The sequence below is a fragment of the Notolabrus celidotus genome, chromosome 22 (genome assembly GCF_009762535.1).
Source record: "Notolabrus celidotus isolate fNotCel1 chromosome 22, fNotCel1.pri, whole genome shotgun sequence".
In the NCBI taxonomy this organism is placed as follows: Eukaryota; Metazoa; Chordata; class Actinopteri; order Labriformes; family Labridae; genus Notolabrus; species Notolabrus celidotus.
Window position 1 is genome coordinate 13,545,273 of NC_048293.1, and position 15,334 is coordinate 13,560,606.

At 38.2% G+C, this 15,334-nt stretch overlaps 1 long non-coding RNA gene across 1 annotated transcript in view; it reads left to right on the plus strand.

Annotated features, from left to right (window-relative positions):
* LOC117806097 overlaps positions 1–15,334 on the plus strand; it is a 46,827-nt gene that overhangs the window by 17,914 nt on the left and 13,579 nt on the right. The window lies entirely within an intron of this gene.

A 15,334-nucleotide genomic window follows, 5' to 3' on the forward strand; every position in this document is an offset into this window, starting at 1 on the left:
AAGCCCAGTGAGAAAGCTGACATGATATATACAGTGTTAAAGCTGTCTTGTTTAAATTATCTAATGCTGGATTAAAACAAGAGAACTGTGTTTGTGTGAAGCTCCTCTCAGACCATAGCTGTGGTTAGCCACAGCATTCCTGCCACAGATACCATTTTAGTCATACCTGCTCATGTGCACAGGCCGCAGGAACAGACAGACACCTAAATATTGATTCCATTTCTCCAGATGACTCTACCATTCAGCCACCCAAGAAACAGTGCAGAGCTGAAAACTTCTTATTTTTGAGTTAAAGGAAAGAGAGAATATTAAATCCAATTTGTTACACAAAAGATATGAATTAATATTAGTAGCAACTATTAGTAGTTTCAGCACAGGGTTGACACAGTGAAGATCAGTCTACAAAGATTATGTTCCACATGGAAATTTAGCTGTTAATGATGGATCTCTGGAAATAAAAATTATATAAATATACTCCATAAAGGGAACATTCTTGGGAAAATAAATCCTGCAGGTGTGATACGCCTTGACTTTAAAAATGGCGCAGGTTTCAATTCCTGGTGTGTGGCGTGCTAATAAATGTCAAACAGGATATGCTGTATTCAGGCCAATGCGCTATAATAAAACTGAGTCCATATTCTTTTGCACATTTTAGACCTTGTGTTGGATGAAGAACTGAGGGATCATTTAACACAGTTAGCCTGCCCCAAACCACTTTATGCTCACTCATTTTACCTGTATAAAGGGATTGGTGAAATAATGTTTATACGTTTACTTAAAAGTTAACAGTAAAATAAGAGTTTTTTGTTGCCGCTGAAGTCCAATTTGGTGATAGTTTTTTATCTTATCTGGAGCGAATGTAGCAGTGTTAATTATTCCACTTCTTCACATTTATTTGCCATCATTTGTCATTATTTGCCAGTAATTTGCTTTTTATTGAGTGAACAATGTAATATATTTTGATTAGCTTCAGGCTGGTATTTTGTGTAATATGAGTGCCCCCTGCTGGTCATTACCAAACTTAAGGGGTGCGCCCCATGTTTTGTTGTTATGCAACAAGCTCTGCTTAAGTATATCATAAATTTTTTTTTCTTCTTCTAAAAGAGCTTTCTGTCCATGAGGTATGTGTGAAAGAACCTCAGGATTTAATGTGAAACACTTGTGATGACTTCCTGTATAGTGATTCTGGCTCAACCATAGACTGTAAAAAATATGGACGTAGTATCCGTGACGTCACCCATCTGTTCCTGAGAGCTGTTTTGAAGCAAATCGACGGCAGCAGCCATATTGGTAATGCGGAACTCAACCAGGCAGAGTGTGACGTAGTGTGAGTCTCTTAGCCAATGGCTGTGTGTTCCCAACCGGGAGTCACGTCAGTCATGTCCTTATTTGGGCAAAACTCATAATCTTAATATCTTCTTAACAATCACGTTAGAAAAAAATTCACCCCCCGTACAGTGTGTGCCATTGGAGAGATTAGCGTTGTAGGGCGAAGCCGTTTTTTGAACCAGGCTGTAAACATGTTTATTAATGCTGCAAAGATCGTCTTTTTCCCATTCATGTCTATGTGGTTTCCGGTGTTTCTGCAGCCAGCCTCATGCAGATTTTCGATGTATTGCAGTTTATATCACTTCCGCATTGGCTTCATCGTTTGAGACCGGAGTTTGCCGCTTGGGCTCACCACATTATTATACTTAGCTAGCTAAATATTAGCTTAATCATTAAATTCCAACATGTAGCTAGCAAATATTCCTTTTTTTTTTATATCAAATATAACTTTTTGCATCTTAGCATTTCTGGAGCTTATTGCTAGTACAAATATGGCTGTGAGGGACTTAATTAGCCTCTGTTGTTCTGTTGTTGCATGTTGGAGCCAATAGTGAATGTTAGTGCTTGGTTAGAGAGAGTACACAACCCCTTAAGAAACACAAGACAATAACTTTTTCCCACTAGATAATTCACTTGTGCGCACATGATACAAAGACTCCCCTTATTGGACATTATGGGCTCTGAAGATTTCACATACTTCATTAATGTAAAAATACATCATATTGAATTTTTAGCGGAAAGTAGTGTCCATGGCATTGACACGGCTTTTTTTGTTCATTCCACAACAAACAGGCCACGGTAGGTCAATGGTGAAACAACTTGGTGTGACTCATGTTGTTCCATAATGATATGTGCCAGAATGAGTGTGAATCTTCTAGCAAATAGTAATGTAGGTCAAATCAGATGGTAGGAACATTAGACCTTTGTGGTCATGGGCGTTTGTTGGGTGGATTTTGCAAAAACATACAGTTCAAATTGTGCCATAAATAACATTTATAATATTTAGCAATTTAAAAGATTATTTTGCAACTTATCAGTTTGCAGTTTTTGAAAAGTTCACCATGCAGTAGTTTGGTTCTTACTGTTCATTTTTTGGAAACTGCTAGTACCACTTTAAGCGATTCAATTTAAATTTCCATGTGTTATTCATGGTTAAATTGAATAGGATGAGAAATCCTTTCTCTGTCCTACTTTTAATGTCCTGATGGTACTGGTCAGGCGATCACCACAGTGGGTCAGATTTATAACTTTGATGTGCTGGTGATGCTAGCTTGGAAAGTCATAGTTTTGGGTACCATGTTTATCTGAATAGAACTGAATAAAAATTGTTGTGACATTTGTGTCGAGACAAGTCGCTTACTTTCTGACGTGACCTCACTAGTACATATATGCTATGGTGCAAATCAGTTATGCATGCATCATTTGAGCCTTTGAGTGATGGTATTGACCTCTACAGTCAAAGTCATTTGTCTGTCAACATAAAGCAGGATGTCTGGTTACAAATGAGGTAATGACATAATACTTTTAAAGCTCTTTTTTAGCTTTCTAACAATCTGGAAAATTAAAGGAGTGAAATAATGTCTAACATTAGTATCGAAATTCAGTTTCTGGTCCTCTGAGGATCACATGTTACGCTACTAAATAGACTGTTATTCCAAGAGTTATTACAGACTTTGTTTTGGCTTTGAAAAGTCAATATTTCATAGGTATTGAGTATCACGAGTCTCTGAGACATTTTTATTACAGAAATATGACTCCTTTAGTTAATGGGCATTTTTTTCTGGATAATCACAATGGGTTTCAAATTCCATGTTGAATCATACTTTTGAAGTGTATTCCTTTGATTCATATTCAATGTCATATAAGGGTAAATTCCAAGGATTGGGTTTATTATTGAACAAAGTGACCAAAAAGGAGCCAAAATGCTAATACTTTATGCACTCACTGTGGGTTTTTGAATATAGTATTCTCTTTTTCAGGGATACACATTGATTTTTCTTGTCAAACTTAGACATATAAGAACATAGATGCAAATACAGGAGAAGTGATAGCAAAAACACTGTACTTAGGCTTCATTTATTGTAAAGGTAGTAGGTAAAGGATTGTCAAAAGTTTAGGTTCCTTCTTGCTTATTTTAAACAGACAAAAACCAAAGGTTAAAAAAAGGGGGGTTATGCTTTGGACGATTTCTTGGCTGAGAGTAGTAACTTCCAGGAGTTTCCACCAGCTGCTTAAAAATAAATAGTCTGACATGCATCTCACCACAAAATGGTAGATTCAGCGAGATAAAACAAATAAATCTAATATTTTAATCAGTGGGCTTCACAGTCACAGGAAAGCTGTTGGTTGTAACTTTATAAGTCACGAGACACGAGAGTGTAATCCCCAACTACACTTAATCACACAAGTAAATTAAGGTCTTGAGTTAAAGTGGTTTAAATATATCTATTTATCATTTCCTGACATTTTAAATGCAACCTTAGGCTATTTCAGGCTGCTATCAAACATCCATCAGGAGATACTTTTTGCCAGTTCCTTGTACCTTAAACACCCAACTTTATTGTTATTCTTATGTAATATGTTGCTCCAGACATCTAATTACATCCATCTCAAAAGCCATTCTGTATGAGTCTTCTCTCTTGAGAAACAAAATGTGCGCCAGGGGCATTTACGTGATAAACTGAGTTCAATTTCATGGTGAAAAGCCATGGAAAATCTCCCTGTAAAGGAGGATAATGAGCTTCTGTGGTTGTCTCTTATTTACGTCTCCTGTTGTGTCTGTTTACAATGAGGTCCTCTTAATAGACAATGAATACTTTGGGTGTTGATGAGTGGAACATTTGATTCTGATGCTTTTATGGCTGTCCTCTCTTCCTCACATTGTTAATGTGATGAATGCAGTCATCCTCAGGGGCCAAAAGGCCAAACCGCAGGTCTGTTATATGTATGTTGTACACGCTAGCTCTGATTCCACCAGTAACAGACTTACCCAGATTGTTTTTGGAAATGATGATTTGAGCTGTCGTTTATTTCTATTTTCTAATAACGAATATGTTGATTTGAAGCGATAAATTATCGTCACAGCTTTAAAGAAGCCCATCGATGATTTTGTGGGAGCACATATCAAAAAGAAGTTACATCTAGAAGTGTAATATTATTGGAAGAATCATTTGTGTTTAGCATGTCCCTATAGTAGACATGTATCTACCTTGAATGCTTTTAATTTTGAAGAGGCTTTAATGCATGATTTGATTGCTCAGGGCAGTACCTTTAAACAGCTTAAATCACAAATGTTGGTTGTTTTAGAGCATTAGCATGTTAGTAAAAGTTGATGAGGCTATAAGATAATGCTTATTTATTTGCTAACAGTTGTATTCTATATCAATGATTTACTCATCCAGCCAATCTAAAGCAACATTAGCTTTTATTTGTAGTTCTGTGTTTGTCTATTTGACTTAAGTCCACTATTCACTCTGTTTTAGCAGCTTTATGCTACTATACAGTATTTGGAACTGCTAGTAGCTCAGTTCATTTGTCATTTAATACAGACAGAAAATGTACAGCAGTATTATAGAGCTCTACGCTCTCTTTCTAGCTCTGTTTGTCAACTACTGCTAAAAGTTGCATTGTGTGCACCAGCCAACTGCTAACTTATTCTGTCTACCACTTCAAGCCAGGCAGACAGATTACAATCTGTCAAAAAAACTTTTTGGGACTGACTGAAAACACAGTAACTAAGAAACCCTAAAAGACGAGCTGGAAGATGCTAAAACGTTCCATAGAGCAAATGAAAACTGATTATTTTGGAGACTGTTTCTATTTGTTTCTCCTCAGTGATATATTCCACATTATCCCTGATTGTTACCTCAATGTTCTGAATCTTAATCTGTAAGTAGGTTGCATAATGTTCTTTTCCCTGGTCTTAGAGGAAAAGTAAAAACAGGATTACTTCTTACCTTGATCCAGCAGTGGACTTTATTTTTGAGGTATTTCTGTGATCTCACGTCCTTTTAGTTCTGCCTAGAGTGATAAAATATTTTCCCAGGATGAAACCAGCGTTTAGATCAAATACTTCTGTAAACAGTGCCATTCCGCATTTCTTCTTCTTCTTCTTCCCTGGAACATACATTTGGTAGTGTCTGGCTGAGTCCGTGGAAATATTGTCCTTAAATTTGGTTCAACAGAGGACAAACATTTTATTAGTCCGGGCAGAAAATAGACATCTGTGGGATCACAAAAAAATATGTGAGGACAGAAGCCACTGCTGGATAACAGGTGAAGGGAAAAATGTTTTCATTTTCCCCTGATAATGACTGAAAGTACACCGTGTGACCAAAGAACAGAGGTTCAGAGTGCTAAAGTCAAATGGGACAAATCACACAGATCTTCAATACTATTGTGATCACTTAAGACACATGAATGAAGCGCTTTTAAAGGTTAAAAATGACACAATTGTTGATATCTGTTATGTTTTGGATGAGAATAAACCAGACAGAAGGCCACGTGTCTGGCTGATAAGTAAAGCATATGTTGTTTTTTTATCGAGTAATGGAATAACTGATAAGGTTAAGCTATCAGTCTCTGATCTGGACTAGAATTTAATGTTTTTCTCTTTGTCCCTTGTGACATTATCGAGGCTACAGATGTAGGAGTAGTAATGCCTGGTTAGGTTAATGTGTGGTGTCTTTTTTCAGGGTCTTACTATAAGGACCACAAGATGAAAAAAAATAAACTGCAAGCCAGCATTGATTTCAATGATGCGATTTATGTTGACTTCAAGACCACTCACCAACAGCTACTGTGAAGTAATCAGTGAACCTCAGACATGACGTGTTTGAGAAGACCTGGCCACCGAGAAGGCATCAAATGTTTATTAATGAGCTCCTCAGACTCACCACAGTTATGTTGCTGGATGCGTAGAAAGACATGATCTAATTCAATAAACTTCTATAGTTCGTCAGATTACAGCGTTACTCTTTGCTGTGCAGGCTGCAGATCACTCTACAGTGTCATCTAAGATGGTATTGTCACAGATGTTAATCATCATAATAGATTGAGAGCATTATGGAGCGAGGCAGTGGTCACATTCACTACGTTTTTCTGGCCTGCAGAGGAAGTTGTGTTGGAAATATTAACATGACGGTGAGGCCAAAAGCAAGTCAGAACCATTAACAGTCCAATACCCAGCGTTTGTGGTATGGATATCTCTTTCTGTGTGTCTCAAGAGCAAGATCAACACAAAGGCAGTGAAGCTATCAGAGCCCTAAGTGATCTAGCAGAAGGAAATGGGTTGTCTAATGTCTGCAGAGAGGTTTGTGCAGAGGTATGCTCACAAGTTTTCCATGATTGCATGTTCAAATCACAATAAATATCCCTCTCTGTTGAGCTTCTGAGGCTGAGGTAAAATGTTCAGAGGCCCCACCAGATGTATTTGCCATTTTGAGACCATGGTAAGGTGCTCACATTTTGAAATACCTGCAGCTTTGTTAACTTCTTTAACCACTAGAGGGCGGAATCTGGGTCCTCTGGCTGCAGAATGGGGAAGTTCAACATGTATTAAAACTGATGTATTTTATGTTCAAGCGCAACAGAAGAGAGAAGCGTATCAGTATTCTGTAATGCCTGTATTTTTACTGCTGTATGCCTTTATTGACTAACTTCCAGGTTTTATAAAAGAGGCTTTCACTTTGAAACAACTATGATAAGAGATATAGTCATTGCCAACTGCAACGGTAAACTTGGTCAAGCAAAATGGTAAATGAAAGATTACGGTGTGAAACTCAGCATGTCTTAGCATCTCCTAAAATAGGGGCAAGGTTAGCTTCATGTGGAATGTTCAAAATGTGTATAGTCCCTTTAAAATAAAGATTGTCTCTTTCTTACTTAAAATTGTAGCTGCAACGTCGAATAGACAATGAAATCCTTTCCTGTAACTACAAACCTTTTAATGATAAGGTACCATCATATTTTAAAAATCTCATCTCCTTTAAAAGGCTCACCTCCCAGAGTGCAGGCTTGCTTGTGGTACATAAAGTCTCTGAAAATAGTGTGGGAGGTAGGGCCTTCAGTTATTAGGCCCTTCTCCTTTGGAATCCTCTACCACTTTGGATTTGAGTGAGGCAACACCCTCTCCACTCATAAGAGAAGGCTTCAAACTTTCCTTTTTGATTGAGCCAATAGTTAGGGGTTGCTCAGTCCGGACAGGACCTAGTTATGTTGCTATAGGCTTACACTGCTGAGGGACTTGACACAATAGGCTCCTGCATCTCACTCTCTTTATAAATTTGTATGTCTTCATATTCATTAATGTTTTTTACTTCTACTACTACTCTGTAGCATCTTCCTGGGAGTTCTTTAATTCCCTTCGATGATCATTGTGCTGTCGTGGACTGGCATACCTCCAACTGCTATCATTTTATTTTTAATATTGGTATTGCCATCATAAGCCTGTTATTTGTTGTCGTTAATTTTTACCGTGTTTGTTTGTTTTTATCCATCTATTGCTTCATTCATCTCTCTATTCCACTTTTTGGCCCGTCCAGTTCTTGCTTGATTTTGGTTCCACTTCAGGTTTCTACTTGTGAAAAGGAAGTTTTACCTTGCTCTTGGTGTCAAGTGCTTGTCAAAGGTGGATTAATGTCCGGCTGCTTTAAATAATAAACGCTAACAAAAAGTAAGGCATAGACCTGCTTGTTTGGTTAAGTGTCCTATGATAACTTTGTTATGGTTTGGCACTGTATAAATTCATAATGGTTGATTTGATGCTTAGGTAAAGTATGTGTTTAAGTAGGTACAAAACTAAAATGGGTTTTGCTGGTTGGCAGTGCAACTGAGTAAGCTAGTTCTATTTTTGCTTGTTTTGCGTCGGCGCTCATGTAGGCTTTTAGACTTCCAGTAAATCTTAAAAATATGAGTTCAAATGTTTGACCATCTTTAGGAGGGATATGCGACAACGATATTTATACAAGCAGACTTCTTTATGTCTAGCCTCATAGAACCACAAAAAAGTGTTGGCACTTCCCGAGCACACATGCCCTCCACCTGTGTATTAATGTTATATGCAGTCTGCAAGAAAGTTCACCGACAGTGCAGCCATGAATGTAAAGGAAACTTTCTGGCTTCCTTTTAGGAAATAGGTGAATTCCTCTTGAGTTTATATATCTGTTTATTGCCCCTGATTTCTCCATGTTCTCATGTCAAAATACAGAACACTTTCCTCACCATATAAGAACTGTGTCATAAACCCGGTCGTACGGTAAATGATATCATCGGAATAAAGACCCAAATGAGGTGTGAATCCGACTCATAGCACTCCTGAAATTCTTTTCACTGTAGATAATTTGCAGCGCAGACAGACACCACATGGAATAGCATTTGTGGGGCAATAATCCCGACAGCCACAGCAGCAAACGTGATGGTAAATTCTTGCTGCTTCATGTTTGGACTTTATGTGTTACACTGAGATCAGAAAAAAACAGTCTGCCTCAAATTTAAAATCGTGCTCAGAGGACCCTCGAGGTCAACCCACAACATCAGGAAAGAGCTCAGGAGCACGAGGCTGCCACACACTTTCCACAAGGTTTTTTTATTTTTTTATTTTGCTCAGTTGAGTAGACTTTGGGCTGTTAGGTCAGTTATTACTTTAGAGGTATAGAGGCATAATCAGCTTTTCCATGTGGTGGAAATTCCAGTTCACATCTGCTTTCAATACAGACACATGTCCAGCTGTTTCAGACCTATAGGCTACCAGTCTTTTCACAGCTAGCCCACTGAAGCTGTAAGTGTGAATGGCATTAATATTGATCAAATCCATGCAGTAAAAGGTTACTGTAAAGGACAGTGTAAAGAAAAGCTATGCCATATAGTGTGCAATATTATTGTCAGCATAAACAGTAGCAATGAAAAGATGATGTTTTTAATGATGCACAACTTTTTGCATCTGAAACCATTTGTTGGAAATAAAACTGCAGGCAGTAGATCATCAAGGATTTATCTAATTGTAGTTGTTGACATCTTTCATAACATTTATTATTGAAGAAGCATCCAGAGGATTGTCATTTGCTTGTAGACGTTTGAGAAATTACAGCTCTCCGTGGAGGAAGTGAGCGTACGTCTTAGCGAGACATCTGCTTTTGATGTACAATTTAAATCAAAAGAAACAACCATGTCTTTGCTTGTCTAGCCGCAGCTGTGTGATGAGCATCACATCCTCTCAGTGTGTTATTTCCTTCATCTTTTGTATGTACCACACGTAGGCTACAACTACTGAATTGGGATAAGTTGAACAATCATGCATCAGATACGCGAGTCTGCATCTGGCCACATTTCAACGAGATGGAGATGAGACAGGAGTGGAAACAGTGTACAGTATATGTGCATGTGCATCATACAGACCCTCAGAGACACTCAACATTTTCTTTGTCTGGCCTATGGATCTATAAAACCCCAGCAGATTTATTTAATGTCCCTCTCTACACCCTCAAAGATCTGTTTTGCTTATTCTTGTCGTGCTTCACTTGAACATTTTCTCTTAGTGTGCAGAAAGATGTAGGACGGCTGTTTTCACATTTATCTGCTGATGGGTGAAAGTGTCTCTATACTCACATTAACATTGTTTGAGACTTTCTCATGCACCTCTTACTCCATGCATTACATCAATGCACATCATCTGGATTATCATTGGATTAAGTCTGTTGACATTGTACATTGTCTCCATAATACAGAAAGCAAACTTCTGCACACTTTGCAGCCTCTTGCACATTCCTGTACAAACTATGCAGCTCTTTTCTAACACCGGTATTGTTCCTTATATCCCATTGAAGTTTATATACGTTGGGAGTGCAGTTTTCATTTTTTGTCCTATTCTAAAATAATTGTATGTTAACTGTGGTGCACCAATAACATCATAAAAATGAGATGTACTGTATGTGTAAACCTACTTGGCAATATATGCCTCGATTCTGATTGTGGGGGAGACAGTCTCATAGAAAAGTTCAAAGTAGAAATGAAATCTTTGTCAGAGCAGGCAAACTGAACCACATGAATATTTGCCAAGCCAAAATTAGTCATTGCTTCCAAAGGCTGCTCTGTTTTACTATTTAATCTTTTATTGTGAAGCACTGGGTGACCTCTGCTCATGAAAGTTGCTATATAAATACTCACTCTGACTCTTGTAAAATCTAAAAATACCGTCCTGATTAGGTATACATATCCACTTTGAGACACTTTTAAAGTGTGCTATTCAAGTCTGGGACGCACATGTCTTTCATGGCATTTAGGTGGAAACAAAACACCCCAGAATGAAAGGTGGTTTCTACCGCCTGCATTGACAATAATTAGTTTGGCTTAGAGGAACCGCAATGAGGCAAAGAAGACAAAGCAACAGGAAATTAACTCTTACTGTCACTTAGGTTAGATTTATGCTACATGGATGAAAGAGTTTTAAACAGGGTTGGGTCCACCTGAAATCTAACACTCGAATGCACAAGCATTATTCACATCTGACCTGGTTTTAAGTTGATCCTGGTTCAAAAGAAGCAGAAAAAAGAAAACAGACCTGTGATCAACTTTTCTCATTATATGGGGTGAACTGTTGATGTGTTGTGTTGTCTACAAACACATCCAGCAGATATGGTTTAGCATTTAGCATTAGCATTTAATTGGAGTCGTGTTAGTATCCATACATTGAATGTCTTATTCTCACTCTCTTTTGGTCTCCACCAACTGCTGCCTGCTGTTTGGTGCTGTGTACAAAGTGTGAAGTGAGTTTTTAACAGATTCTTTCCTGTCATGTTGAACTCCCTCATAAAGGGTGGAGACAAAGTAATGTTAGTCTGGCGCATGGATTAAAGGTTCATTGTTGTAAATTGAACTACACAATCTGAACGATACTAAATCCACAAAAATGAGCTTCAAAGACGTTACATTTCTGTAGAACGGGACATGCAGTCACTCCACTGTTTATCCCAATAGGAACTCTTTAGCATTATGGTCTGTTGTTACTGAGGATATTTATTAAAGGCAGTTCATTATGTTGAAATGAAACACATATTGAGAGATTGAGGATTTAAAAGAGAGACGGAATGCATGTAGTTGTAAAAAAATGTAGACAGGCAATCAAACTTTATTATGGAATATCAGTATGTGGTAAACAAATGTGCTTTATCTGTAAATGTTAAAAGGAGTTTTTAGCACACAAGTTTAGGGTTACCAGAGTGTTGTTTCAGTCTCTCATCAGTACTCTTCTGGCAGTCTGAAAACTTGTAAGTAATGAGCTGTGACAACCGATAACAACCCTAACATCAAATGTTCCCAGAATCCACTCGATAAAATGTCTTTCAGTTCACTAAGGGCAGACAACGCATTGAATAAACAAAGAAATCTGTTTTCCCAGCTGGTTAGTGTGTAACTTGGTGTAATTGCTCTTTCACCATCACCACCTTTATCTTTTCTCTCTTGGCTGTCAGCCAATCACTCCCTCCCCTCATCAACTCTAAATAGCCCTTTGCCATCAAGTCACCATCACCGACTTGAGAGTTCATGTGACGATAGAGTCTGGACTCGTCTGACCCCTGTTCTCATCTGGACTTTGGAACTGTGTCAAGCTGCCCTGGAGGGGAGCTGGTCAGACTGGAAAGACCCTTTCCTGGGCGTCTGCAGAGGGACTGCATGGTACTTAGGCTGTCTGTTTGTATTTTCCCAGAAATCTTTCACACATTCCTCCACTTTTCCCATGTTTGCTGGGTTTTATTGTTTAAGATGGAACTAATTATTACATCTCTTTGCTCCAGGACAAATGTCTGATTTTATGTAATCATCTGGTGCTAAACTAAATCAAACAAATCTCAGTCCAGGGACTGCAGCCCTGATTTACAGTAGTTGACAAGCTCTGCAAGTATACATCCAAAAGTTAATAAAGCCTTGATCTGCGTCCAGCGCAGCCTCCCAAATCTCAAACTGTTTTACAGATGAGGAGCATAATGTTGTTCTCAGCAGATACATTTTGCCCCTGGGAGGCGTCAGCATTTCAAAAGTGACAGCTGATGCTAACAGGTCACGTTCTCTTGAGTGTTTAAAGCGTCCCCTTCAATCAAGGAGATCAGTCTCCTCATTGATCCCTCAGGACAGAGGCATGCTACAGCTCCCAGCAGTCAGAGCAGGTGGTCAGCCGTCACACTATGGAATTTGTTAAAAACAATTAACCAACCTTATTCCAAATTAGATTAAGATTATTTATATATTTAAATAGACTTAGACAAATAAATATAAGTTTTTATTTGCACACCCCCACATCTTTTTCGTTCCCTTGTTTGTTGAAACGTGGGCTTGCATGATTGAAAAAGTTACAATGTCAGGTGGACAATAGATCTACATTTTCCATTGGAAAGGCCTTTCAAAATAAAACACAACTATGTAGAGCTGTAAAACTGCTGCTGTGTCAGCACTTTAAAAAGCTAAATTCCAGATAAAGATTGTCCCGCTGGGGAGGGAACTTCCTGCTTGGAAGCAACTTGTTTTTGACTTGTCAAATTACTTGTAAATGTAGAAAGATGTACAGGGGGCTCTGTTTTCCTATTCCTCTGTGAGTTCCTGCAGAGAAAAGATAAAAGCTGCTCCCATACTGAGAAAACTTTAAACCCAGCCAGCACTTACATAACAGAGTGAGACGTGTAGATCAGAATGATTTAAAGCTATAGAGAGGTGTTTGGCACTGATATCGGAAAGTGACTGTGTGTGTGTGTGTGTGTGTGTGTGTGTGTGTGTGTGTGTGTGTGTGTGGTTAATGCTTCCATATGCAATGACCAAAATATGTCTTCAATTATAGGTTTTCAAGGATTCTTTTAATTCATGCTTTGTAGATGTCATCCAGGCTCTTGCTGTGTAGCTTGACAAGTTGCCATATTTTATATTTTCAAATGTCTTCACCCACGCATTATAAATGCTTCCAGGAGTACTTTCCACTGTTGTATTTACAGTATGTGTATGTCTCTTATTTGTTTAAGAGAGTTACTGTAACTCATGTTTTTGTATAACCTTTGCAGGGTTAATTCAGAAAGTCCTCATCTTAAAGGGGCAGTTTAATGTGTTCCAATATTACTCTTGTTTTCAACAAATTATGAAAAGCAGCTGAGCAGTTTAAAGGGAATTTTTCAGACTTGATTCTGATTGGTCAGAACCCCATAGCAACGGTGATTAATTTTTAACGGCACAAGCGATGCCAGGGACAAGCTGACCCCAAATGTCATTTCAAATCACCTGACAGAAAAGAGTTCGCCTCACATCTGCCTGTTGACACTGCTAAAAACGTTATTGTCCTCACTTGTCTTAAGAGTGGGGAAATAATGACAGTTACCTGGCACAGATGTGAGAGCAGCCCCGGGAGCTTCTTGGCCCTCAGCATCCCTGAAAAAGGAAAAGTAGAGCAAGGTCCTGTCCTGCAAACCAAGCGCATCTCTCAGTTGCCTATCACTTCAAAATGACCATAAGTGGCAGCATAGACAATGCAAATAGAAATTACATTACTGTCATTTGTGTTGAAGATGTGTCAACTGAAAAACTGCTAGCGAGGAAGAGCTTAATGATCAAAAGAAACAACCATGTCTTTGCTTGTCTATATAAGCTTAACATCAATATTCCTGCAGAAGTCTAGTTCACCTTGTGTAACGTTACCTTCAATGGAAATGCTCAGTTAAGTTTGAATTATGACAAAAAAGCAGACCAATGTTTTAATCTGACTGTGAGTTAAAACATTCAGTGTGATGTTAATTAATCATCAAGGAGGCTGATACATATCCAATCAGGCAAAAGCATTGCTGAACAAAATGTCGGGGTGGACTCTTTCTTGGCTTTATAAATAGATAAGTAATGGTATTAATGGTATTACTTGATAGCCGAGCAATGAGCGAGATAAAGTATAGGGAGTGGGTGGTTATGTAAATTAGAATCCCGACAAGGTGAGCAAGACCCAGACTGAATCTTACTTATCTTCATAGTTTAAGATAAGAAATAACTTCCTGTGACAGCTGGGCACTGTAGGTTTCAGCAAAAGTACACAAACAGGAAAAGATAGTGTGTTTACTGGGAACTGTTTTGAGTAACAGAAAAATAAATTGTTGCTTGAATAGTGGGTTTCTACTGCATCATCGTGGTGTAATTTGGATTGACCAAAACACTGCAGTACCCATGGAACAATGATGTGATGATTGATGTTTTTTAGTTTTTGGATTACAATGGAAAAGGCCAATGGTAGAGTAGAGTAAAATATGTCAAGCTTTGGCTAAACAAGAAATACTTGTTGGTTAAAGTTAGGTCAGTGTTGGTTTTGGTCTGCTCATGGCATTTTTGACAAAAACAAAAGTACAGATTATCACCAGAAAAATCCCACAAACAAAGAGGTACTGTCAGGCTGAAATCTACACAACCTAACTCATCTTTTCTGTCAGCACGTTATAATGTTTCTAAGACTTTTTGTCATCAATCATTTTGTGATAGCTATCCTGAGTGGCACTTTCAGAAGAAGCTTGTCCGGCTTTCATTTACTATCATCAAAACTGGAATGTCCATAACTCCATTAATTCCCACTTTGGAAAACTAAAGGACTAAAGCCACATAAAATCACATCCTTATATTTCTGCAATTGCATAAAAATATCACTCACCCTTCACCACAATCCCTAACTGGGCTTAAAACAATATTGTGATGGAAACTGAGCAATATACAGCCCAGTCTTTAAAGACATGAATATTAAAATGACATTTTCCAGTTACACTCACTCAAGGTTTCTTTTTTGTCACAATCAAATGACAACCCTGCTGAACTTCTTTGTACATGTCCATGCATTTAAAACGTCTTCCCAACAGCAGTTGTTTTGATAGTGTTTTACTTTGGCAGATATCGACCTCACTCTGTTTATTTGCCAAAGTAGACCTTGTCAAACTCATCAACCCCTTGATGAGTTTGAGGACTTTTATCATTATATAAGATCACCCTATTGGCAGGAATATGC